The sequence below is a fragment of the Ursus arctos genome, chromosome X, assembly GCF_023065955.2.
Source record: "Ursus arctos isolate Adak ecotype North America chromosome X, UrsArc2.0, whole genome shotgun sequence".
Lineage (NCBI taxonomy): Eukaryota > Metazoa > Chordata > Mammalia > Carnivora > Ursidae > Ursus > Ursus arctos.
The window spans coordinates 70,922,853-70,947,174 of record NC_079873.1 but is presented as its reverse complement, the minus strand read 5'-3'; the positions used below and the strand labels follow the sequence as shown (position 1 = coordinate 70,947,174).

At 37.8% G+C, this 24,322-nt stretch overlaps 1 protein-coding gene across 1 annotated transcript in view; it reads right to left on the bottom strand.

Moving 5' to 3' along the window:
* The window catches only part of PCDH11X (protocadherin 11 X-linked), a 386,026-nt gene extending 362,188 nt beyond the window's left edge, over window positions 1–23,838 (bottom strand). The window contains exon 1 of the mRNA XM_057304193.1: window positions 23,514–23,838. The gene's annotated coding sequence lies outside the window, so the exon portion shown is untranslated. The remainder of the gene's footprint in view (window positions 1–23,513) is intronic.
* Window positions 23,839–24,322: the final 484 nt, after the last annotated feature.

The window sequence follows — 24,322 nt, the reverse complement described above, 5'->3', positions numbered from 1 at the left end:
TTTTAGTGATTTTGAGGGGTGTTCTCTCTACCTACTGGACTTGAATGCCTGTTTCCTTCCCCAGAATGTGGCAGTCTTCAGCTATAAATGGCTCAAATATACCTTATGTGTGTATCTCTTTCCTCTTCCTCTTGGACCACAATAATTCTGATATTGTTCCATATTATGGTATCTCTGATCTTGCAAATCCTCCCCTCATGGTCCAGTAATTGTTTATTTCTCTTTAGCTCAGTTTCTGCATTCTCCAAAATTTTCCTTTTATATTACTTATTCTCTCTTCCGGCTTATTTATCCTAGCAGTAAGAGACTCCATTGTTGATTTCATCTCAGCAATACCCTTTTTTATTTCAACCCAATTAGATCTTAGTTCTTTCCTTTCTCTAGAAATGTTTTCTCTAGTGTCTTGTATGCTTTTTCCAAGTCCAATTAGTATCTTTATAATCATTTTTCTGAATTCTAGCTCTGACATTGTACCGTATCCATATTTATTGAGTCTCTGGCAGTGAGTACTGCCTCTTGTTCTTTATTCTGGGAATTTTTCCTTCTGGTCATTTTGTTCAGAGAAGAATTGATGAATGAGAGGAAAAAAGACAGAAATTAAAAAATTAAAAAACGAAGAATAAAAATATCAACCTCAACCCCACCAAAATATACACTAGGTAAATCAGAAGCCAACAGAAACCAAAAAAGAAAAAGAAAAAAAAAGGAAAAAAGAGAGAATATAATCAAACAGGTAGATAGAACAGGGTAATACACTTGGTCTTGGGTATCTTTTCATCTGTTTGTTAGAAGACACTTGATATAAACTGTAAAGAAAGAAAAATGTATATATATATTTGAATGCAGTGAAAGGAAGCCAAAAAATGAAGAATATATCTATAAAACATAAATATGAAAATTTTAAAATGGCTTTAAAAAGGGTTGTTAAAATAAGAAACTAGTTGAAAAGGAAAAAAAAAGAGAGTTTAAACTGAAAAATGAAAGAATCGTGAGAAAAAAAAAACCCTTAAATTCTATACACTATTTTCCCTTAGCACTGGAGTTTTTCAATTCTCTGTGACAGGTAAACTTGTTATTAGCCTGAGGTTCCTGCTGGTCTTCTGGGGGAGGGGCCTGCTCTGCTGATTCTCAGGTGTCTTTGCCTGGGCAGAGTTTCACCACCCTAGGCCAGGTGCCAGGCTCAGGGTAAGTTGCTTCGGGTTGCTCTGTGTGGCTTTTGTTCCCTGAAGGCTTTCCGCACTGCCTAGGGTATGAAAATAAAATGGTAAAAATGGTGGCACCCTGATCTCCAGCCTTATTTTTGAAAGATTTTGGCCCCCAGTCTTCAATGAACCCTCAGGAAAAAGTAGTTAATTACTTTTGTGTACATCAAATTCTGCAGACTCCTGTGGTGAGAACCCACGCTGCTCCTCCTGGGGGAAGGAGGAGGGTTGCTAAGTATCTGCAGTTTGCAGGGTCCTTGCTCAGGGAACGGTCCCCTTATTGTTTCGCAGTTCACATTTTAGGTGAAAGTTCACATTTAAGCTGAAAGCCCACTCTGAGGCTCTCTGATTGTAGCCGGTTTCCCTGCTCCGCTGCTTGGGAACTCTGCCAACTGAGGAACCCCCTTTCTGTCTGTGAGCCCAGGGATCCTGAGACCACATTGTCCCACCCAGGATTCTGTCATGACTGGCCACCTGAGCACCTCTCAGTCAGGGACATTGCTCATGTGAGCAGACTTCTAAAAGTTCTGATTTTGCACTCCACGGCTATATCATTTTCCAGTAGCGGGCTTACGGAGGTTCCCTCACCCCCTCTGTTTACCTTCTGATATATGCTCTCAGATTCACTTCTCTGCACCTCCTACCTTGCAAAAAGTGGTCGCTTTTCTATTTGTAGAATTCCAGCAATTCTTTTCTTAGTTCTCAGGTTGAATTCACAGGTGTTCATAATGATTTGATAGATATCTAGCTGAATTCAAGGGACCAGATGAAATGAGGTCCTGTACTCTTCTGCCATCTTCCCTCCTCCCCCTAAGGTTTGTTGTTTTGAATCCCAGCTGCCAGCCAGAGATAAAACTCAGAACTATGGCACTGGGTGTGCCGATGGCTGGGCACAGACAGGTTGAAGGCAGGGATCTCATGAAAGCCTGGGACATAGAAGAGAAGGGTGTTCACTTTTCTGTGAGGGCCTCCTGAATAGCAGATGCCACGAGTTCCCCTCCCCAGGGACAAGAGGGTGGGGTGACACCATTTTCCACCCTCCTCCTAAGGCCCACCAACACAACTAGTCTTCAGAGAAAAACAAAGTGCCTCCAGTAGAGGCTGGAGTCAATTACACCAAACCCTGCTCCCCAGGGCTCAGGAAGGAACATCTTTATTAGGGCAGGTCTGACTTCAAGCCAGCACAGCAGGCTTCTCCCTCAGAGGACCAACACAGGCCCTCCACATGGATCAAGGCTACTGATCATGCAGTGGCTCCAAAGTGTCAGCTTCAGCTCCAGTGGAAATAGGACCAGGATTCTTTTTCTTTTTTAAAAAATATTATTTTTTATTATTTTTATTTTTATTCATTTTAATTTTTAATATTATTTTATTTCATTTTTTATATTTTAATTATTTTTTCCCTTTGGCATCAGGCTTATACTTTTTTGTTCATTTGTTCACTTGTTTGTTTTTCTTGATTTTTGGATTAGGCTTTTTTTTCCTCTTTCTTTTTTCTTTCTTTCTTCTTTGGAATCAGGCTTACACTTTTATTGTTTGTTCATTTGCTTTCTTGTTCCTTTTCCTTTTCTCTTTTCTTGGATCAGATTTTTTTTTTAAATCAGGCTTATCTTAACAAACAAATCAAACCACACTTAGTTAAAGGTCCAAACACTCCCCACTGCAAGCAAAGAGGAACTCTGCAGAGGACTGACCTGTGGGAAAGAACAGCCAAAACACAATAGCAGATTGCACACGGCGTATGCCAGAACACTTCCAGGATCTGGAGCCAGGCCCTGGAGCCAGGCCTTGGAGAGTACAGGACCCCTTCTTAATAAAGTATTAGTCTTAGGACTAGGAAACATAACAAGCTTTAATAACATGCAAAAGACAGAAACCTAGACATAATGATAAGATGGAGGAATTCTCCCCAAAAGAAAGATCAAGAAGAAATCACAGCAAGGGCTTTGCTCAAAAAAGACAAAACAATATATTTGAACAAGAATTTAGAACAACACTTATATGAATACAAGCTGGGCTTGAAAGAAACATAGAAGACAGCAAAGAAACCTTTGCTGCAGAGATAAAAGATATAAAAACTAGTCAAGCCGAAATAAAAAATGCTATAACTGAGATGCAAAATCGCTGGATGTAATCACAATGAGGATGGAAGAAGCAGAGGAACAAATAGGTGAAATAGAAGATAAAATTATAGAAAATAATGAAGCTGGAAAGAAGAGGGAATGAAAACTATTAGATCACGAGTATAGACCTAAGGAACTCAGCAATGCTAGAAAGCACAGTAATATCTGTATCATAGGAGTCCCATAGGAAGAGCAGGAAAAAAGGCAGATGGTCTATTTGAAAGCTAAGAACTCCCCTAATTTGGGGAGGAAACAGGCATTCATGTCCAAGAGGCATAGAGACCTGCCTTCAGAATCAACAAAAACAGGTCAACACCAAAACATATTACAATGAAACATGAAACTTGAAAAATACAAAGAAAAAGAGAGAATCCTGAAGGCAGCTAGGGACAAAAGGTCCTTAACCTTTAAGGGTAGACACAAAAGGTTAGCCACAGACCTGTGCACAGAAATGTAACAGGTCAGAAGAAAGTGGCATATACTCAAAATGCTGAATGGGAAAAATACACAGAAAAGAATACTATATCCAGTAAGGCTGTCATTCAGAAGAGGAGAGATAAAGAGTTTCCAAGACAGTCAAGGAGTAAAGGAGTTTGTGAACACTAAATTAGCTAAGCAAGAAATATTAAAGGGGATCCTTTGAGCAGAGAGACCAAAAGTAACAAAGATTAGAAAGGCTGAGAGACAATCTATAGGAACAGCGACTTTACAGGTAACAGAATGGCACTAAATTCATATCTTTCAATAATTACTCTGAATGAAGATGGACTCAATGTTCCAATCAAAAGACATAGGGTATCAGAATGGATAAAAAATCAAGACCTATTGATATGTTGCCTACAAGAGACTCACTTTAGACCTAAAAACACCTCCAAATTAAAAATGAGGGGCTGGAGAACCATTTATCATACTAATGGACACCAAAAGAAAGGTGGAGTAGCAATCCTTAAATCAGACAAACTAGATTTTAAACCAAAGACTATAATAAGAGATGAAGAAAGGCACTATATTGCAATAAAGGGATCTATTCAACAAGAAGATCTAACAATTGTAAATATTCATGCCTCCAACTTGGGATCAGCCACACATATAAAATAATTAATTGCAAACTTAAAGAAACTCATTGATAATACAATAATAGTATGGGATTTCAACACCCCATTCACAAAAATGGACAGATCATCTAAGCAGATCAGCAAGGAAACAAAGGCTGGGAATGACATACTGGACCAAACTGACTTAACAGATATATTTAGAGCATTTCATCCTAAAGCAGAAAATACACATTCTTTTCAAGTGCACACGGAATATTCTCCAGAATAGATTACACAGTAGGTCACAAATCAGGCCTCAACTGGTACAAAAAGATTGAGATCATACCATGCATATTTTCAGATCACAACGCTATGAAACTTGAATCACAAGAAAAAATTTGGAAAGACCACAAATACATGGAGGTGAATGATCATCCATCTAAAGAAGGAATGGGTTAACCAGGAATTAAAGAAGAATTTAAAAAATAAAGAAGAATTTAAAAAATGGATAAAAATGAAAATGAAAACACAACAGCCCAAAACCTTTGGGAAGCAGCAAAGGCTGTCCTAAGAGGGAAATATATAGCAATACAGGCCTTCCTAAAGAAGAAAGAAAAGTCTCAATCACAACCTAAACTTACACCTAATGGAGCTAAAGCCAACAGAAAAAGGGAAATAATTAAGATCAGAGCAGAAATAAATGATATAGAAATTAAAACAAACAATGGAACATATCAATGAACCTAGGAGCTGGTTCTTTGAAAGGATTAACAAAATACATAAATCCCTAGCCAGACTTATAAAAAAGAAAAGAGAAAGGACCCAAATAATTAAAATCATGAATGAGAGGAGAGATCACAACCAACATTGCAGAAATACAATTATAAGAGAATATTATGAGCAATTATATGCCAACAAATTGGCTAATCGGGAAGAAATTGATACATTTCTAGAAACGTATAAACAACGCAAACTGAAACAGGGAGAAATAGAAAACCTGAACAGATCCATAACCAGCAAAGAAATTGAATTAGTAATAAAAAATCTCCCAACAAACATTGAGTCCAGGGCCAGATGGTTTCCTAGGGGAATTCTCACAGACATTTGAATAACATTTAATGCCTATTCTTCTCAAAATATAGAAATAGGAAAAATAGAAATGGAAAGAAAAGTTTCAAACTCTTTCTATGAGGACAGCATTACCTTGATTCCAAAACCAGATAAGGACCCTACAAAAAAGGAGAATTATAGAGTAATATCCCTATGAACATGGATGCAAAAATTCTCAACAAGATACTAGCTAATCAGATCCAACAGTACATTAAAAGGATTATTCACCATGATCAACTGAGATTTATTCCTGGGCTTCAGGGGTGGTTCTATATCCACAAAGCAATCATCAGATACATCACATTAATAAATGGAAAGATAAGAACCATATAATCCTCTCAATAGATTCAGAAAAAGCATTTGACAAAATACAGCCTGCTTTCTTTTTAAAAAATATTTTATTTATTTGTTTGAGAGAGAGAGCATGAGAGAGAGACAGATCACGAGCAATGGGGAGGGGTAGAGGGAGAAGCAGACTCCCTGCTAAGCAGGGAGCCCGATGCAGGACTCAATCCCAGGACCCTGGGATTATGACCTGAGCCAAAGGCAGAAGCTTAACCAACTGAGCCACCCAGGTGCCCTATAGCATCCTTTCTTGATGAAAACCTTCAAGAAAGTAGGGATAAAAGGAACATACCTTGACATCATAAAGGCCATATTTGAATGAATCACAGCTAATATCATCTTCAATGGGGACAAACTGAGTGTTTTTCTCCTAAATTTGGGAACATGACATGGATGTCCACTCACCACTGTTGTTCAATATAGTACTGAAGTCCTAGCCTCAGCAATCACACAACAAAAGGAAATAAAAGGCATCCAAATTGGCAAGGAAGAAGTTAAACTTTCAATCTTCACAGAGGACATGATACTCTACGTAGAAAACCTGAAAGACTCCACCAAAATATTGTCAGAGCTGATTCATGAATTCAGCAAAGTTGCAGGATATAATATCAACATACAGAAATCTGTTACATTTCTATATAAAATAATGAAGCAACAGAAAGAGAAATCAATGAATTGATCCCATTTTCAATTATACTTAAAACCATAAGATACCTAGGAATAAAACTAAACAGAGACAAAATATCTGTACTCTAAAAACTGTAGCACACTTATGAAGGAAATTGAGGAAGACACAAAGAAATGGAAAAACATTCCATGCTCATGGACTAGAAGAACAAATATTGTTAAAATGTCTATATTACCCACAGCAATCTACACATTCAATGCAATCCTCATCAAAATAACACCAGCATTTTTCGCAGAGCTAGAACAATCCTAAAATCTGGATGGAACCAGAAAAGACCCTGAATAGCCAAAGGAATGTTGAAAAAGAAAAGCAAAGTGAGAGGCATCACAATCCTAGACTTCAAGCTGTATTAGAAAGTTGTAATCATCAAGAAAGTATGGTACTGGCACAAAAACAGACACATAGATCAATGGAACAGAGAACCCAGTGGGAATAGAGAACCCAGAAATAGACCACAGTTATATGGTCAACTAGTCTTCAACATAGCAGGAAGGAATATCCAATGGAAAAAAGACAATCTCTTCAACATATGGCATTGGGAAAACTGTGCAGGGACATATAGAAGAAGGAAACTGGACCACTTTCTTATATCACACATAAAAATAAACTCAAAATGGATGAAAGACCTAAATGTAAGAGAGGAAACCATCAAAATCCCAGAAGAGAAAACAAGCAGTAACCTTTTGACCTTGGCTGCAGGAACCTCTTACTAGACAGGTCTGTGGAGTCAAGGGAAACAAAAGCTTTATCTCGTGAAGATAAAAAGCTTCTGAAGTGTGAAAGAGACAGTCAATAAAACTAAAAAGCAATTGATGGAATGGGAGAAGATATTTACAAATGACATATCAGAAAATGGGCTAGTATCCAGAATCTATAAAGAGCACATCAAAATCAACACCCCCAAAATAAATAACCCAGTTAAAAAATGGGCAGAAGATATGAATAGACATTTATCCAAAGAAGACATAATATGACTAACAGACACATTAAAAGAAATACTCAACATCACTCACCATCAGGGAGATACAAATCAAAACCACAGAGATAACACCTCACACTAGTCAAAATGGCTAAAATTAACAACTTAGGAAACAATAGATATTGGTGAGGACGTGGAGAAAGGGGAACCCTTTTGCACAGTTGGTGGGAATGCAAACTGGTGCAGCCACTCTGGAAAACAGTTTGGAGGTTCCTTAGAAAGTTAAAAATAGAACTATCCCATGACCCAGCAATTGCACAACTAGGTATTTATCCAAAGGATACAAAAGTGTTGATTTGAAGGGTCACATGCACTCCAATGTATAAACATTGAACTTTTCAGCCTATATGATCATTACACATCTAATTTTGTGTTATTTGCAGCATTATCAACAGTAGCCAAGTTATGGAAAGAGCCCAAATATCCATTCACTGATGAATGGATAAAGAAGTGATTATATATATATATATATATAAATTACTCAGCCATCAAAAAGAGTGAAATCTTGCTATTTGCAATGGATGTAACTAGTGTGTATTACGCTAAATGAAATAAGTCAGAAAAAGACAAATACCATATGATTTCACTCATATATGGAACTTAAGAAACTAAACTGATGCACATCGGGGAAGGGAAGAAAAAATAAAATAAGATAAAAACAGAGAGTGAGGCAGACCATAAAAGACTCTTAACTACAGAGAACAAACTGAGGGTTACTGGAAGGGAGGTAGGTGGGAGAATGGGCTAAATGGGTGATGGACATAAGAAGGACACTTGTGATACACCTGGGTGTTATATGTAAGTAATGAATCACTAAATTGTACCCCCAAAGCCATTTCTACACTCTATTTTAACTAACTTGAATTAAAAAAAACCATAAAAATCTTGGATTCAAGACATAAATCTATGTTGGAATATAGCAGAGTATTACAGTGAAATTTCAGTAAAGTTTAAATTACAACATGAAAACCTCATGTAGAAGATGTATCTAATTTTGACGATAGCAAGTTACTTAAAATACATAATTTTGACTTATAAAATTTAGTTTTTATTTACAAAAATTGGCTAATGAGTTAACAAATCTTTAATTTGTTCAAAAAGTCACCATTGGGGTGCCTCAGTAAGGTAAGCGTCTGCCTTCGGCTCAGGTCATGATCCCAGGGTCCTGGGATCAAGCCCCTCATCGTGCTCTCTGCTCAGCAGGGGAGTCTGCTTCTCCCTCTCCCCCTGCCTCTGCTCCTGTTCTCTCTCTCTCTCTGACTCACTCTCTCTCTCAAATAAATAAATAAAATCTTTAAAATGTCACCATTTTTGCTACTTACACTTTTCTTTGGTATTTAATATCTAAATTTATAACCAAAATTATTTGCGGCACTTTGGAACTTTTCAGCCTATATGATCATTACACATCTAATTTTGTGTTATTTGTATAATCTTCACTATTGTAAAAGACAGTATGGTACAGTGAAAAGCACACTGGCCAGAGAAACCTACATTTTATTCCCTATTGTCATTAACTAGCTTTTGTGACCTTGACTGAACAAGTCACTTCAAAAGGAATGGAACTTTCTGGTGAACAACAAAACTTAGGTGTAACTGATCACGGTTCACACTTATACAGTATTTGTGTTTCATTAAATTATTTCAGAAGAAGTGCAAATTATGCACCATCCCAAAAAAATCCTGAAAGATGACCTTAAGTAAAAACAAAAAACCAAAACAAAACAAAAACTGAATAAACTAGAGATTCAAGGATACCACATAATGTCTAAGAACAAGCATTTTACACTTTCAGTGCCTCTCTATTTGGAGGCATATAAGAAGAGAAATCCTAACAGTAAATAAAGTGTATTTTCACCAAAACATTACTAATATGAGTTACCTCAGCATACCGCTAGTTCCATCAAGCCTGGGAATCTCATCACAACTTGCATTTTTTTTAGAGAAATGTCAAACCTAACCTAGATTCCATATCTAGGAAATACCTCCTTTCTCTTTCTTCCTTTATTAAAAATTTCAAATCACTGCATAATTCCCAGGATAGTTATCTACCACCTATGTCCCAATCTATATAGTATATTGAAAAGCTCATGGAATTTAAAGTTACTGCTAACTAACATGATGACCTTAAGCAGGCCATTTAGCACATTCTGGACAAGTTTGGTTCTTCATTTGGAAAAGGAAAAATGGAAAAAGAGAAAGGGGATAAAATGCTCCATATAACAGGTTTGTTTGGAGTGTTAGATTATTATATGTTATGTCTTTTGCCAAGTGCAAATCCACAAACAAATATCAATTTTATGTAGAACTGTAATTTTAAGGAAACTTTAAAATAGGGATAGTGTTTGTCTTTTATATTCAGTGGCACTTTGGCAGACTATGTGTCATCCATTCTACTTTCGTTTACTAATTATCTCATGAGATTCATTAAAGAACCTAAATAGCATTTGTCTCTCTGACAACCAAAGATATTTTTGTAATACCTTCTAATAATCTAGCTCTTCCAAGGGAAAACAAAGTGTGATCTCCCAGTGGGCAAAATTATTCACCCCACATGGTTGACTACTATTATAAAAATCTCTTATGGAAATGCTTGAATGTAATTCAGATAAAATGAGAAACCTGAAACCTCCCACAATTCTGGGTTTCAAGCATGGCCAGAACTTAGCCAGAGCAATACACTTTAGTTTATTATTTAATTTTCTATATCTAATCCAATCCATAGCCTTAATAGATTTTCCTTTATTCTCCCAAATACTCTCCTGCCAGACCTATTCTCTCAAATATTTTTATCTTCACAAAGAAAGAAAACTGCAACACAGCTTTGGTTTCTGAGCCTGTTTTAGATTAGAATCAAATCCTCATTTAAAAGGGCTTATCATATTTATCCATCTTACTACTCCTCTCTTGTTGGATTTTATCACACCCTTATTTTTTAGTCCATTATGACAATTGTTATCATTGTATATTTATGTTATCATATGTGTTAAATTACTAAGGACAGGGATATTATCCTAATTGTGTCTAATGAGATTCAATGAATGCTCACCAAAAATTTCTCAAATTCAAAACTTCTAAAAGATTAAATATAATAAATACATTGTTAATATTTTCCATATATGTGTGTGTGTGTGTATATATATATATATATATATATATATATATATATATATATACCCTTAATCATATTTGGACCTAAAATTTTAGTACACATTGGCCGATGTTATGAATATTGTTCCAGGTATCATGAGAACAATGATGTAATGCCTCTGACACTTAAGAGGTAATGTGATCTTAAGGAAAAAAAAAGAGACAGTTCTGTGTCTCTTTCCTTGTATGTCAAAATGGTATAGTATCTGTTTCACAGGACTTTTGTGAGATTTGGATGAGATAAAATTTATAATACTTTAAAATGCAATGAAAACAATTTTTAAAATGATAATGTAATCATTCACATAGTTACAACAGTGTGGTAGTGCCTGTCACGGTTACTGAGAAATGCAACTTCAGGCAATTTCTTTTATTTTTTTTTCAGGTAATTTACTTAGATATAATACAAATACTCATGATAAATTTACTTTTTTTTAAATTAATTGTCTGTTTGGTTTTTCTGCAGAAACTCAGTTGTTTCAGTTAACACCAAAGCATGTTCCTTGGTGATTTATTTAGTTGCTATCATTAGTGTATGAAATAAGGAAAATATAAAGCATGATATTTTCTTCTTTTTTTAATTAATAGACTTTATTTTTTATTTATTTATTTTTAGAGAGGGAGAGAGGGGACAGGGGCAGAGGGAGAAGGAGAGAGAGAATCTTGAACAGTCTCCATGATCATCACAGAGCCTGACATGGGCCTCAATCTCACAATACTTACATCATGACCTGAGCAGAAATCAAGAGTTGGACACTTAACTGACTGAGCCACCCAGGCGCCCCAACTTTTTTTTTTTTGAGGAGTGTTGGGATTACAGAAAAATTGACTAGAATATACAGGATCATTTTTCATCCCCACTACCAACAAATGACAGTTCCTGTGGCTCCACGTCCTTGGCAGCATTTGGTATGGTCAGTGTTTCAGATTTTAGGTGGCCTAATATATGTGTAGTAGTATCTTACTTCTTTAATTTGCATTTCACTGATAACATAAACATATGATGTGGAGCATCTTTCCAAATGCTTATTTGTCATCTTTAAATCTTTTTTTTTTTTTTTGGAAAGATATCTGTTGAAATACTTTGCCCATTTTTAAATTGGGTTGTTTGTTTTCACATTTTCAAAGGAAATATCAAACATTATGTTCTCAGAGTGTCTTCTATTTCTTTGAATGATAGCATTTACTTGAGTTGTCAATCTTCAACTTCGAACCCAATCTTAACCTTGAATTCTAATTTTTTTAATAATATAATCGCTTCTTCAGTTCTTCAGTGATACTATCATCCATTTTTGTCATCCTTTCATATTATTGGCAATTTTAAGTACTTCGACATTTGATGTACATTGTATGGCTTTATCTACTGGCTAATTGTGCTCAACTTTCACTGATTTCTCTTTAAGATCTTTATTAAAATTACATGATTTATTAAAATTTTATACATTTAAACAGTATTTTTCTCTATTTATTATTTTCAATATTTAAATCTTATTCTATTAAGAAGTATTCTTATTATTTCTAAAACAAGAAAACAAAGACTGACTTAGTTATCTAGCTAGAACTGATTACCCTAATTCTCAGAATTTTAATAATTTTAGCATTTGTAACACTTGTTAGTCAAAAAATTATCTCATATTTTTCTTCCAGTTCTTATGACCCAAACACAATCCAACTTTTTTTTAAAGATTTTATTTATTTGACAGAGAGAGAGCACAAGCAAGGGGAGCAGGAGGCAGAGAGAGAGGGAGAGAGGGAGAAGCAGGCTCACCAAGCAGAGAGCCTGATGCGGGGCTCGATCCCAGGGCCCTGGAATCATGACCTGATCCGAAGGCAGATGCTTAACGACTGAGCCACTCAGGTGCCCCATGACCTAACTTTTTACATTGTATTCAATTTTATGTATTTTTGAGTTTTTAACTTTTTTTTTAAATGTAAGCTCTACACCCAACGTGGGGTTTGAACTCATGACCCTGAAATCAAGAGTCACATGCTCTAAGGACTGAGCCAGCTAGGCTCCCCTAATTTTTGAGTTTTAATGCTATTGTAAATTGACTCAATTTGTTCTCATTCTGTCTTAAGGCATGAACAGCATATTTTCATAGAACCGATATTTTTACTTTCTTTATAGTGAATTTTTATCTCCACTTTGAAAATAGAATTTGAAGAGGTCTGTTATTTTTCACCTGTTTTTGTTTTGTTTTGCTTTTCCTATTTCTTTCTTTTTTGTGTATTTTGGAATTTCCCCCTCAAAAAAAAAAAGATATATGATATTCAGCTGCTATACTTACTTTCTCAGGCATATGGAAACAGTCTATGATTAACATTATTAGATAATGTTAAGGATAAAAAAAAATCCAAGGCAATTTTGACAGATACCCAAGTTTATTTAAAACTTGCAAAAAACACTTTAATCCAACTGGCCCTTTAGTTCATTGGAATCCTCAAGCTGCCCTCAAACAAGTTCTCCTGTTGCTATTAAAGTATCAGACCAGCATATAATACATCATTCGTTTTTGATGTAGTGTTCAATGATTCATTAGTTGTGTATAACACCCAATGCTCATCACCACACATGCCCCTCCTTAATACTACATGCTGGCTAACTGAACATAGTAATAATAATAATAAAGATACATTAAGTACCAAAAAAATAAATAAATAAAAAATAAAGTGTCAGACCTTAGAAAAGATTAATAGTTTCACTGGGAAGGCAGTGGGTTCTGAGCCCCAATGCCACAATTACAAGTGACAACTTTTTCAATTGTTTTCCTGAATCTGCTGGAACCACACTGTGCCTCCTAACAATAGTTTAAACACTTATACTTGACTTTTTTCAATAGCTGTTTTCAATGTTGTTTGTTTTAATTTGACACTGGTTCCATACCAAGATTAACTGTACATTAAAAAAAATGGAATTATGAAGATTTCCTAGAATGATTATTAATGAAAAGTTCACTTATACTAAATGACTATTTTGCTGTAGTCTCAGATGAAAGTCTGGGTGTGAAGAAAGTTAGCACAGTGTCTAATTTACCATTTGTTCCTTCCTTAAGGGGAGTTTTGAAAGATAGCAGATATAAAATAAACTCTACCAAGTCGTTTTTGCTATTGCTGTTGTTGTCCTTAAAAATATCAGATACTACCTGAAACTAATATTACACTGCATGTTACCCAACTGGAACTTAAATAAAAACTTGAAACAAACAAATAAAAAAGAAGTACTAATTTGCCCTGGATGCTTTGGTTATGAAGATGTTTTAGAGACTGAAAATTTTAAAAAGTCAGCAAAGGTTTAGATCCATTCACTGATGCAAGATGTAAAATAGTTGAATAAGGAGATTAAAAATCAATTCCTAACCTTATGAGTGCAACTTGCATTTTCTTCACAGACCAAATCTTTTTGCTATCAGCATAGTCAGACGGACAACTGAGCAGGCCTATTACCTTATATACTTTATTACTTCCTGAAGTTGGAAATTGGCTGCAAGTGCTGAATACAGATGGAATCTGGCATTCATTCTAAACCTGTACGTCAAGTATAACTTATTAAAATAGATTTACAGAAAAAAATCAGACACTAAAAGGAAAATAAAAATAATGTCTTTGAATTAGGTAAATGAAAATTTACAATTTACAATTTTACAAAATACATTCCAAATTTACAATGACCAAACTATAATTGGTCATTTTATTCTGAAGTCTGAACAATTAATTGATATGTTCATGTTCAACATTTCACAAACTAATATCACCAATGATCTATGTTATATTAAACTGCTCAGAATTTTTGGATCTCTTTGGGAAATTAGAAAAATTTAAAAAATATTGGTAAGCTGTTGACAGTCTGTGGCCAATGGTTTTCTTTTTAAAATGTTATAAATGTTGCACATAGTGCTTGTAAAAATAAATTTGACTATACAATGAGCAAGCAACTGGTTTTTCTTCTGAACTAGTTTCAATTGATCTAGTTATACCAAAGGTTAAAATCAATTTTAATACCCCAAAGCAATAATTCATATCATTTTAATTTTTAAAAACTTAGTCCTTTGCTGTTACCTTTGCTTACTTCACCATTTTCATGTTGTTTACCAGACTAAGAATTAGCCTTTTGTTGCTCAGTGTGGTTTGCAGGGGGCAGCAGCATCTACATCCCTAGTAAACATGCTAGAAATGCAAAATTTCAGGTCCTACCTAGACTGTACTGAATCAGAACCTGCATTTTAACAAGATTCCCAGATGACTGGAATGCACATATAAGTCTGAGACACACAGGAATAGAATGTAACTTCCTAGAAACTGGAGTTTGAAATAACAAGTCTTGGCAGTAATGGTGATTGATTACAAATTGTGTATTTGGCTCTATTTCTTTCTAAAATGCTTTGATTCTGTTATAGCTAACCAGCTATTGTTTTTAGCAGTGACCTTATATTCCCATATTTATTTACTCTTGTATGCAATTCTAAGGCATTCAGAAGCCATATGATATGTAATGGATTCAAATTCCCTTCCTCAAACAATCCTGCTTTGCACCCCCCAATTATGAAATGGCTAGCATATATTGAAACTGCTTTATATCACAGATTTTGTTAAAAGAGAGTTCATGGGCTAAAAAAAGTTGCAAGACAAAGGATGCTATAAGAACTGTGGAGCCTGACTGAAGGCTAAAATATCAGTGTTAAGCTGCACAATTTTTTTTTTCCTGATGTAAAGAGAAAGACAATGGAAATCTTGCCTGATGACCATAAAGCAAGCTCCCACGTAAAGTTTTATCCTGTTAGTTTGTGTGTGTTGGTGTGTGTTTATTACCCATTGTTAAGCCTTTCTTCTAAAATTTTAATGTATTCACATGTTTTTGAGGTTTCATGATCCAAGTAAAACTAGCAAAAAAAAAAAAAAAAACCCTAGCAAGTAACAGTTTAGTCTAAATATATAATACTAGAACTGAGAAAGAGAAGCAAGCCTAGGCAGTTTCAAAAAGGTTGCATGTTTACACTAAACTGAAAAACAGCCCATGCCTTCCCTCTGCCACAAAGTAAAATAAACCACTCTAAGTTTATTCAGGGAAGAAATCAAAGCTTTGCTTTGGTATATTTTGCCAGACTACCTCTACCTGACCTTTATTCCCTAACATACAGACATGGGCAATAAGATCATGCAGCAAGCAGACCAAAGTTAAAATCTTTCCCAAATTATATTTAAACCTTCAGAAAATGTACTTCTAAGTCTTTAGGTAAATATGAATTTATAAAAATAAAATCATCCTTTGAGGAATGTATATTGCTTGCCATTTTAAGTAAATGGGTTTTCAAGTCATTTTGAAATAGTTAAAATATTTATATAATTTAATGCCTTGGTACTTTATTTATTTAGCCTTCATGGCAAAACTTCATTTTTTATGTTTTATAACATAATATGCACAATAAAGACATGTTAATAATGTAAATTCAAAAGAAAATGTGTAAAGCAGTATTTTCCATATCTGAGTCAAATTGGGAAATTGTTGAGCTTAATAAAGTCAAAGAAATAAACAAATCTTGGATATATTTAACTTTTTGATAAGGTACAAAACTATTTCTGCATTCAAGCAAAGCGGGGAACAGGTAAGGTTGCAGAGTATATTATTTAATGCTATTACCCAATGCCTTACATGAACTCCTATACCCTTAGTTTACTTACGGTAAAATGAAGAGGTTGGACCAAATGATCTTTCTGGTCCCCTTTAATTCCACAGTTTATAAAACCTGGACCATACTTGGCATATTTGCAACATACCACCTGGCACTCAGTGTATGCTGAATTTAATTTAATGTCACTATACATTACTTTGCTATTTTTGTTGTTCATTGGTTTTGCCCAATCAGAATGTAAGCTTCTCAAAGCAGGTACTACTTTAAATTCTTTAAGGATCACCCTTCACAGTCCAACCCCTACATCTAAAGAAATATAATGCTGGGCAAGCAATACATTTTTTGTTATTAATGGTTAATGGATCAATGCAGTAAAACTGGTAATACCTGCAGTACCATGGGACAAAGAAATAATGCTTTATATGACTACTGATTTTTGTAAAACATCCTATTTTTTTCACTGGAAATGGACTTGAAATAATTTACACTTTCTTCATTTTACTTTTGGGAAAACTGTACTCCAGGGGGATTAAATTATTTGCCCAAGATCACTCTCTAGATGCTAATAAAATATAAATAATAAAATACCTTGTGTTACTTTTATTATTGTCATGCTAAAAGGTATATTATATTAATTAAAATAGTTTTTATTAAAGAGAGAAAAATTATCTTGGAGGAGTTAGTCTCTTCTTTCTTTTCCCTTTCCTTTTTTTTGTCTTCCCAAATCTACACATTTGAGTTGAGAAGATTAGGTAGGAAAAAAAAATCACTCTTTCAGATCTGAGCTGGAAATGACAACTATAGCCATCATCACTCTTACTTTCAAAATCTATTATACTGATTTGATGATTAACACATTAAAGATAATTAAAAGGACACTTAAACTCCTTGATCAGTTAAGAATTTTTGAAGTGCAAAATAGAAGCATTTATGATTTCTGCCAAGCCACTCTTAACTCGAAAATCGTGATTGAAAAACTCTTTATCCAATTTTTTACCGTTTGATAATGAGAATGTAGTCTTTCCACAGATGTCACGAAATCTCAAAAGGTACTCTTCACCCTAAAATAGGTTTCTCCATATAATAAACCTGTACTTTACAATTAATGTTGCACAGGGTGTAAACCTTGAGGGACCATGGCATATAGGTCATTTGATGTTTTCTCCTAAAAAAAGATAACCACATTTTAGGGATGATGCCTTCATGATAAACTTCTATTGAAAAATAACACTATTTCAGAAAGGATTAGATTAATGTGAACATCACAAGCTAATCTGGAATATCAAGGCATCTTACCTAGTTTTCTTCATTCTGGATACTGAATGATCAAGAATGTCTTCAGATAATAGAACTCTGCTCAATGACATGCTAATTTGGAGTGTTATAATATAAAGTCAATCTAATTAAATGTAGTTATATGTTTTATTTTTCCCAAAGGTAGAAATTACATATGTCATTGATGAAAGAATGAATCATCTATTTTTACTGCATACTCTTTCTTCCCTCCCCAATTCCCAGTAAAAGGTTCAGCCAACCTTACTGCATGTGGAAATATGGACCATCTAAGAATTGTCCCTTTTCCACATACACCAAAATAACTCTCAGAATGTAGTAAAAAAACAAAAAACAAAAAACAAGGGTTCCTTTGTCTCTGAAGATTGACATGTAACTGTATATGTTTGTATGAATGTGCTTTGACAAAGGCCTTAAAATCCTGAGTGTCTGTGTTTGGGGGGTACTGTCTAAGGGGAATACCCTCTCAAAATATATAAATTTGAGCCATAAGGCAAAAAGGGGAGGGAAAGAAAAATATGAAAGAAACATTTACTGAAAACATAAAAGAAGGGGAAGAGAATATACCAGAAAGGATGGGATGCAAAGAAACAATTTCAGGAGAGTGTAGTGAGAAATTCAGAAAACTTGGATTCCCCAATGTACAATATTTGAAACCCTAGTTGTAACCAAAGGAAAACAGATATTTTGAGGCATAACAAAAAATATAACAAATCTAAGGAATTGCATCATAAATTTTGTTTGAAATAAAATAGCAAAAGACACAGACAGATAACAAGAAATCTCCTTGGTGAGGAAAATTTCACAAATCTCTGAGTTGGAAGTAGATGTTCCTTGGTTGTTGTTGTTGCTGTTTTAACTTCTTTGAGGTCACTGAATGAGAAGAGAGTGCAAGGTAGCTAGTGGGAAGGAGGAAGTAAAATGGGGATGAGTGGAGAAATAACTTAGGTAGGTAATGTAGAGAAGTAGCAGGGAGGGAAGACAGAGAAGCAGAGGAAAAAGAATAGAAATAGAGGTGTTAGTTGGGCTTAAAGGAAGGAAAAAGCCAAGATTAAGGGACTCACTGTAGGTAGAGAGAAAGCTGAAATGGGAAGGGTGGGAGAGATGATGTAGAGACGTGTGTGAAAAATGGAGTGCGATGAAGGTAAGTGTGCTTGCAAGTGGCTCAAGTTTACTCTCATGGTGGAAGACGGGGAACTTGGATGCCTGGGAGAGGAAGATGAGATGAGTATCAAGATATAGTGGATAGATGATTATGACTAAAGATAAATTTTCTTCCCCAAATTAGCATTCCTTTCTTTCTCAGTTATACTAATTTATTTTAGGCCCTCTTCATTAATTCCTCCTCTTTTCTGGATGTTGCAGTATATTTTTAACTTACTCCTTCCACTCTCTTTTCCGAATGCATTAATTTATTCAAATATTCATTTAAAGACAAACAACAAAAATGTTTCTATTGTGTTCCACACACTACCCAATTTCCTCATCCTTCTTGTTGTTTTTAACATATTTGCTTGAAAAAAAATTTAAAGGTGGCCTGAATCTACAAAATACACACATACCTCCTAACTGCACAGTGGGACATCAGCCCCTCCCAGCTTTCCTTAGGTAGTCTGTGTGAGGCTCTTCCAAGTCTACTTCCTGGCTAGCCACTGCCTAGGAATATCCATTTCTCAAAGCCAGAGAAACACCTTCTTTATGAATCTCTTCTCAATCTCTTAGCAAAAATTAATTTCTCCTTCCACTATGCTCAATTAGAACATTTATCACATTGTATCATAAATTTATAAGAATGTCCTGGCTCACAGAGGCATCAAGCCACCTTTTCATATTCTCTTTTGTATTCCTGGAGCCTAGCACATGTCTGGCACACTAGATGACTAATTAATGTTTGTGGATACTTTCGTTAATAAATACACAGATGGAACCTCCTTTAAAATATGTGAAGCAAGATTCCTGGAGACAATTAGATTTCAAAATTTCATCCCCTGAATAATTTCTCTTTCTACTAATAGAAAATGTAGCAGCCAAACATATTTTGTCAAAGCAGGTTAAATCCAGTGGTTATGTAAAGTCTCCTTGTAGGTGTGGCTCTCCTCCTGCCCCAGGAACCTTATAAATCCTGGATAAAGGCTGTTGTGGACTGATTGCATAGAGAAAAGGAGCATTTTCTGTTTCCTAAGTTTCTACCAGATTTCTCCTGCCACCAGCATTCTGGAAGCTATTAGGAATTTCTATCTTGCAAAAAACAAAGTTTTGGATACTAAGAGAATAAATAGTGTGAAACCTGGAATCCATTCTGCCAGGGATTCCAGCTGTCCAAACCAACACTACTTGTGTGTCCAGCCGAATTGCATTCAGGTTATTTGGGAAAAAAAACAAAAACAAACAAACAAACAAACAAACAAACAAACAAACTCCTTTCAACCCTCAGCAAATAATTGAACTTTAGAAAATGGATGTGTTTTTATGCTTGGTCTGTGTTTCTTTCCCATTTCTGTATTCCAAACACACAGCAAGTTTAAGTTTGCTGCCTTTTCCGATACACCACATTAGGGAAGCCTTCTATCAAAGGTTAGAAGAAAACAAAATCCTAGATTTACAAAACATAACAATTCTTTTCTACTGCTCCCTTTCCCCCAAATTTCCCACCTGCCACCAATCCAACATACAGTAAGTAAGCAGTTTGTTGTGATCCTCTCTGAATGTAATTTCCTTGGGAAGGTTAACGGGTTCGGAGGCCCAGTTGCCTACATCCTGCCTTCGTCCCCTCCCTCTTGCCCTGTGCAACCTTCTCCAACTGAGGTCCTTCTTCCAAAACTAAAGAAAGGATTGTCAACAATCAGGGGTAAAGGATTAGCCTCAAATTCAGGAAAGCAGGAGGGTTACTCCTTAAAACGAGACAAGCAAACTCAGAGAGGAAGCCTAAATGGGCTTCTGTCTTGAAAAAATCCTATTCCTTAATCTTTCCGATTTGGCGCGCTGGTCTCCAGTGACTGTGCATCTTCATCATAAAGAGCACTGTAGCCTCTCCTCTGAAGCAGCAGTAACTAGAACCTTTCTTCCCACAACTCCGGAACTCCAGTCCCCTCTTTCAATGAAAGTGCCTCCTCACACAGTGCCACCGCCTCTGACTGACCCCTCCCCCACCGCACCATTTCTTTTCCAAGAAGACCCTCTTCGCTTACTAGGGAGAAAAGATGGCCACGGGATTTGAGAGACGCCGGTTTTCACATCCCCCTTCCTTATCACCCAGAAAGGAGAGAAAACAGCGGAAATGTAACACTGGTAACTATTATTATTTTATCCGAAGAACGTGCCCTCTAAAACGCAGCTAAATAAGTAAATTCAGTTAATAGTGAAGGTGTAAACTGAAAGGGGGCGAGAACGGGGGGGGGGGAGAGTGAGGGGAGATCCTCAATCTGTATTTGATCCCGAGGTTCAAAACCGGCTGACGCCGAGCCCTCATAAGTCTCCACCGCCTCCCAGGTCTCCACGCGCCTCTTGGGAGCTGAAAGGAGGGGCCGAGACCTACAGCGCGGGAAGGAGGCCCAAAGGAAGCGGGGGCGGCTACGCACCGGGAGCGCGCGGGGCAGGGCTGATCGCGCTCCCGACACGGACTACTCTCTGGGCTTCCGCTCGGCCTTGCCGCTCAAGGGCTGACATCATTGCCAGAGCGAGGGGCTGCCCAGGCGAAGGCGACTGGAGAAAAAGGTTTTTGGGCCTCGCTGGTGGAGGCGCTCCCTTACCTCTTGGCAGAAGCACCGAGGTGGAGGTGGTGGCTGGACTCAGCCCTTGCGAGCTGCGCGAGGGAATTCTTAATTTAGCAGAGGGAGAAAGGTATCTTTAGACCTTAGCGCGTCTGTCTCTTGGTTCATTCCTTAATACCGCCCGCATATCGTCCGCACTTCCTCGGATGAACCAAAGGCAGGAAAGGGGGAAACCTCTACAAATTCTGTTACTTCTACTTGCTTTTAAATGCCCACCCCCACCCCGAAAATGCAGGCTAAAGGACAGCCCTGAGGCTTAGATTTCCAGCCATGATTGTGCGAGTTTGTTTCAAATGAGAGTGGAATTCCATTTAGTCTTTACCCAGAAGGTGCCGGCAAGTAACCTTTTTTTTTTTTTTTTTGAGTCACACCTCTTTTAACCTTTTATGGGAGGAGGAAGAGTCGCTTTCATTATGAAGCACCACTACCTCCTCAGAGGTTGCGCTGTGTTCAGAATTCTCTGCACTGTCCGCAGGTGGTTTTCTCGTTGCTGCGCTTAAGAGCACGCAAGCGGCTCCTCCAAAACCATCGCCCCTCCGCATATTTTCTACCCGGTTCCCGGCCTATCTCGTTTTTTAAGCACTTCCTTCCACATACTTTTCTTAGTACAACAGCTCCTGTGCTAGGTTTAAATGCCATCACGAGATACTTGCAAACAAGGACTTGCTTTCGTTTTGTTCTTGCTATTTAATTAATTAATTAATTAATTTTTGCTAGCCACTCTCTTCTTAGGTCTTTGTTTTGTGGGTGTGTGCCGCAGTGGCGCAAGTTTCGATTCCCAGCCCCCAGCCAACATTTTGGAAGGGCATCCCACTCGGAGAAGCGAGGAACCTCCTACAGATGCGTGTACACACTCATTCCCTACAGGTACCTGGGCGCCCCCACCCAAAACCGCAGGGCGGCCAAAGTGGCAAAACCTGGAATAATTCACCTGGAAATGAAGAGGCCCTCTTCATTGAATTCTAAGTCTTTCCTTGGGGGAGGAAAGACGTGGTTCCCCTTGTACCTCTAAGAAATGGACCTCCTCGCTTTTTTTGCAAGGAAAGGAAGTCAATTTGTGGCTAATCGCTCATATGTTAGTTCTGTCTCCAACCGAGGGCAGCTTGCCTCTCTGCTTTTCTAAAGTCTCTAAGGAAAAGCACCCATTTGCGACTACGCGCTTTTAAACAGTCACCTTTTCTGATGATGTGCTTATTGAGGCATTCATTTTCGAGGAAAGGGGCTGTTTTATGGCTACGCGCTTAAAAAAATAATTCCTTTGTGGAGAGAGGAACTGTTTTTAGGTTCTATCTTAATAAACGCCATTCATTTATGGGCTTGGTAGGCGGTTTTGTTTTTGTTGTTGTTTTGTGGGATTTTTTTGTTTGTTTGGCTAAGGGGTTAAAAGTCATTTCTTTAGTGAAAGAGGTACACTTTTATGTTCCGCTACGCTCTTAGAAAAAGTCTCTCTCTCTCTCTTTTTTTTTAATGAGGAAAGTATGTTTTTCAGCTACGTGATTATAAGAAATTTCTTTTTTTAAAGCTAGACAGAATTTTCCACACTTACCATCTCCGCATTCAGCAGGTGCTGCTGGCTGAGCATAGTAGGGCGGGAAGGAAAGGCCGGGAGGCCAGCACCAGGCAGAACGGCCCAGGGAACCTGCGCGCTCCATGGCGCGCTGCGCTCTTCTTCATTCCGTGCCAAGGGTCGGGCACCCAAAGGTTAAAGCCAGCCTGGCTGGGATCCAAAATCCCTAGCCCCCCGAGATAGAAGCACACAGCTTCCTCCGGTCTGCCAGGCTAGCCAGAGTACCGGGTATGATCTTTTCTCAGAACCTGCCCCAATCTTGAGTTTCCCTCAGCCCGGCTGAAGCCAAAAGTGAAAGACCTTTTTGCAGGGCCAATGTCGGGGAAATTCATGAGTGGACACTTTTCTGACAGAAGTGAGAGTTTTCGCAAAGTAACGGGGCCAAGCCAAGCGGTGGCAGTGCCTGAAAAATATTCTATCTGCGCTCACCTCTGGGGTTTGCTCTTTCTCTTACCTCCAGGGAACATATGGGGGAAGAGGAAAAAGGACACCAGAAGCGTCCCTAAAATCATTCTTGTCATAGTCAAGAATCCAGGAGTGGGCAGCGGGAAGCCTCCGCGTACTAAGTCCTGTACTCACGCCTCACTGGCCGCACTCTATTCTGGCACCCGGACCGGATACTTACTCAGTGAACGAAGCCTCTACAGCAGAATGAGGTGGTAAGTAAAAAAGAGAAAAGGCTTTCTCTAGCTCCACCGAGACTGAGATTGCTGTAGTGGGCTCTACCGCCACAGCTCAGTCCCTGAAGCAGCTGGAGTCGTGGAGGCTGCCTCCGAGGCTGTTCAGAACGCCGGGGCTGCCTGGGCTGCCTGTGTCGCCGCTGCTAATGTCACCCGGCGCATTCAGTTCAGCTTGCTTTCTGCTTTGCCACGCGGGCCGCTGCGTGTAGCTCCGGCTCGATCGGGCTCACGAATCCTCCAGCCCTGATGATTAACCGACTGCACCGAGCCAGTGCCGAGCCAGCCCTTTTCAAAGGCGAGGGGGAGGGACTAGACAGAGGAGAAGACGGGGGAAAGGAGGGGGGTAGAGCGAGAGGAGGGCGGGGGTGAGGGGAGAAGTAAACCAGTGTCCGGGCCGCCTGCTGGGAGGGAATGGCGCAGTACCTACCTACAGCTGGGTAACCCCTTTGGTCCCCGCTCCCTGCACCCCACATCTCCCACCGCTCCGGGAGCACCCCTCCCGGTTGACAGGAAATCGGTGGAGAAGGGCGGGGGCGAGACGGCGGTAAGCTTAGGGACTACTGTTTGCCTCCCCGGGAAGGCGGCAGAATATGTGCCGGCTGCTTGCTCAGGTGCGGGACCGGCTGCTGCGGAAAATGCGCCGCTCTCTGGCTGCGGGTTTTGCAGAGTAAAAACTAGGACATGCGTTGCTCCTCTCGGTCCTCCACTCGCTGCTGTCTTGGCTTCCTTTTAACTCATTCACATTATCTTACAG